This window comes from Penaeus japonicus, unplaced genomic scaffold (genome assembly GCF_977035675.1).
Source record: "Penaeus japonicus unplaced genomic scaffold, GWHDUDI00000001_assembly GWHDUDI00000018, whole genome shotgun sequence".
Classification (NCBI taxonomy): domain Eukaryota; kingdom Metazoa; phylum Arthropoda; class Malacostraca; order Decapoda; family Penaeidae; genus Penaeus; species Penaeus japonicus.
Genome location: NW_028234420.1, coordinates 29,613,378 through 29,617,123, shown reverse-complemented (window position 1 = coordinate 29,617,123; position 3,746 = coordinate 29,613,378). Strand labels below are relative to the sequence as shown.

The 3,746-nt window shown below is 54.5% G+C and overlaps 1 pseudogene across 1 annotated transcript in view; it reads left to right on the top strand.

Annotated features, from left to right (window-relative positions):
* The first annotated feature begins 1,982 nt into the window (after window positions 1–1,982).
* The window catches only part of LOC147469925 (uncharacterized), a 3,182-nt pseudogene continuing 1,418 nt past the window's right edge, over window positions 1,983–3,746 (top strand). The window contains exon 1 of the transcript XR_015191856.1: window positions 1,983–3,746. This exon is cut by the window's right edge and continues 1,418 nt beyond it. The product of XR_015191856.1 is annotated as an uncharacterized LOC147469925 (transcript).

Here is a 3,746-nt window from a genome sequence, read left to right as displayed (position 1 = left end):
AATAAAACCTATGATAATAATGATGATAATTACAACAACAACAACAACAACAATAATATTAATGATAATGATAATGATAATAATAATAACAATGATAATAATAACAAGGACAATAATAACAATAACAACAATAATGATAATAATACAAAAAAAAATAATAATAACAATAACAATGATAATAACAACAACAACAATAATGATAGCAATATTAATGCAACAATTGTTAGTGCACCCGTACACTCGGCTGACCCATCGTGAACAGCGGACGTTTCGTGCTATTAAAAGCACAAGCGTGGGTGACAAGACGCGAAAATTCGAGGAAGAGATTGCAACAACTTGCATAAAAAAATGTAGAAAAGAAGAGAAGTGAATAAGAAGAATGGGAGAAAGAGAATTAGGGGGGAGGCAGAGAGAATGAGGGAAAGAGAGAGAGAAGGGGGAAGGGGGGGAGGGGGGAAATAGATAGATAGAGAGAAAGAGAGAGAGAGGGGGGGGGCGGAGAAGAAAAGAGAGAGGAGAGAGTGAGAGCGAGAGGGTGGGAGGCAGAGAGAGAGAGAGAGAGAGAGAGAGAGAGAGAGAGAGAGAGAGAGAGAGAGAGAGAGAGAGAGAGAGAGAGAGAGAGAGAGAGAGAGAGAGAGAGAGAGAGAGAGAGAGAGAGAGAGAGAGAGAGGGGAGAGAGAGAAGGAGAGAGAGAGAAGGAGAGAGAGAGAGAGGAGAGAAAGAGAGAGAGAGGAGAGAGAGAGAGAGAGAGAGAGAGAGAGAGAGAGAGAGAGGAGGGGGGGAGATTGATGGAAAAAGAGAGTAAGAAACTGAGAGACGGACACACAGAGAGACCAGACTGACAGACAGAGACAGAAACAGAGAGAAAGAAAGAGACAGAGAAAGAGAGATAAACAAAAATACAGACAAAGTGTCAAAAAGAGAATAAACCAAACAAACAAACAAACAAAAACCTACGGAGATAGAGCATGAAAGAGAGTGAGAGAAAGAGAACTTAAAGCTCCTCAGTGAACTTAGCAAGACCAGAGCACCAAAAGGTCAGGCAAGAACACTGTGACTAAGTGATTTCCCTCGGCACAGGAAACGCTGATGTGACCTTATTCGAGAGAAACAATTGGCATGAGAACGCATAATCATGACCCAACAGAAGCTCTCGCTGCTATGGGATGGTCATGTGAACTCGTATGACCTTGCATGACCTGAGGTGCGTACTATTTGCAATTAAGACAGTGTGGTGTCATTGCAGTGCATGTTTTTTTTTTTTTTTAATTCATATTTTTATTGAAGCGGTTAGAAGAAAAACGTGTGGATATGTTATTAGTAAGAAATATCAACTTCCTTCCAGTGTTGATAAACATTATCACATCGATAAAGATAATGTGGCAACACAAAAGAGTATGTTAATGAATTACAGAACTAAATACAAAAGTGTAATAGTGATAATCAATAAAAATGATTAATACGGCTTAAATATAGCAGATGATACAAGACTGATCTCATGTTCACCAAAGTCAAGGTTGAATGCTTACGAGTAACATTATTTCCCAGGGAGTCGCATGCCAAGAGGTTGTGTTCCAAGCTTACCTTTGAGATCCCTGACTCAAGCCCCCACCCCCTCCCCCACCCCACCCCCTAGCCTCCCATTCCTCACCCACCCGCCCACTCACCTGCCTACCCACCCTCTCCAGTCTTGTGTTCAGTGTTGCTGGAGTAACCAAGCGTCCCTCCAGTGTCGGGGAGGAGGGGTAGGGGGTTGAATAGGGTTGTCATGAGGTGTGAGGGGTTGACCTAGCTAGGCCGCCGTCGTTCCGTTACGCGAAGAAGTGACATAATCCGTCGAGCCGCTTGCGACCCGTCCGCCGCCTTCGTCATTTCCGGTTTGTCCTCACCGTTGTTCGGCAGGGGCTGTTTCCGGTGAATAAGTCTCTCGGGCGCTACCAACAGGTGTGAGGCAATGGTGAGTAATGAGGATGAGTGAGTGCGTGGGTGAGTAAAAGGAGAGGCCCTCAGTCGAGTGTGATCAGCCGCCGGGGTTGGATCAGCTCCTGCGGGACGCCTCACTTGTTTAGACACGGCGCGGCCTGCTGGTGCCCGTCGCGGGCGGAGGATCTCGGCCGTCGGAACGCTCTCGCCGCTCTCTCTCTCGCCGCTCACACGTCCTGCATCGCTCCGACCTTCGTGGTGTGTGTATCGCGCTCTCCTCCGCCGCCGATCGTTGTGTGTGATGCGTCGCGTAGCAATCGACGCGACCTTGTTGTTATTGTTATTGTTTTTCTGTGTGTGAGTGTGTAGCTTCGACTCGACCTTGGCGAGGGAATCTCCACACGACCTTTGTCAGTGGGTGCGTCTCCCCGTCCAGCCACCACTGTGCTTTCCGAAGGGGCAGCGGCCGAGATGACGTCTGCAATATTGATGCTGTCGCTTGTATCGTCGTGACGGTAATCTCTGTGTGTTTACAGGCTATGAGGCAACGCGAAAGAAGTATTTTCGAAAGTGTTATGACATACCGCTCGGTGCGATGTGACTTCGTCGTTGCCAGTGATGAGAAACGTCCGAGAAACGTTCGTTTTTTTAGAAATGTTTCCCTTGTCGAGTGAAAGAAAACGAGATGTGTTAGTGTAGTGTAGCCTCCGCGGTGGAGACAGCACGCGTGGGCCTCTCCGCGGCGCCCCAGCCTCTGCCTCGCCGCGTTGACTCACCCGTGACTCAGGCGCCCCAGCCAGCCCTACCTGCCACCGCTGACGCCCACGCGCGCCGCTCAACACGCCCGAGCACGCGCGCCCACGCCCCGACGCGCTCCCGGCACCTGCTCCCCGACGTGCGGCTCCCACGAGGCTCTCGGACACCGCTAGCAGGATGACCGTCGCCGTCGCCGCTTCACTGACGGACTTGCCGCTCTCCCTCGCCCTGCTGCTTGGCATGGATGACACCACAGACGCCCCCATGCGGCACCCCAGGCCCCCCCTTGCTCCCCTTGCCCCTCCGACCACCGCCCTCGCCCCCTACACCCCCCCGCCCACAGTCACCACATCCTACGCCTCGCTCACCACGCCCAAACCGAGCCAAGAATCCTTTGCATCCCAAAGTCAGCCTACGAGTACCTTCGACCTCTTCGCCTCCGGGCCAGCCGCCCCAGGGGCGTCGCTATCATGGGAGGGCGTCTCCCCGGACCCCGCCCTCACGCCCTCGCTCAGCCTCTACGGGTCCCCCGGCATCCCCGGGCCCTCCCCCCGCCCCACGGCCACCCCGGAGGCCACGCACTCAGGGCACACGCACAGTGCCGCGCACGCTGTGAGTGTCACCGCAGGAGACCTCTCCTTCGCCCCCGCCGCGCCGTGCCGCGCTCCGCCGCCCTACTCGCGCCCCTCTCAGGACTCCTACTTCTCGGGCGCGCAGGACGCGCCCTTCACGCAGTTCCCCGACGAGGAGCCCGGCCCCTCCGACTGGCGCAGCATCACTGGCGCCACCGTGTGCCTGGAGGCGTGGGAGGAGGGCGACCTGCGGCAGGTATGGCCGGCGTCCAGCGCTGCCATGGACACCCCGAGCCTGGGCGGCGCCTCCTCCGACACGTGGGCGTGGACGCCTCAAAGCACGGTCCCGCAGGAGCCGTGGCCGCTCCCGCCGCCCTACGAACTGGCGCTCAGCCCGGCCAGCAGAGAAGTGGCGCAGGGGCTCTTCACCCAGGGGGCCTCTGCCCCCCGTGGCCGCCGCTCGACCTCGCGTTCGCCGCTCAGCCCGAGTGGCGC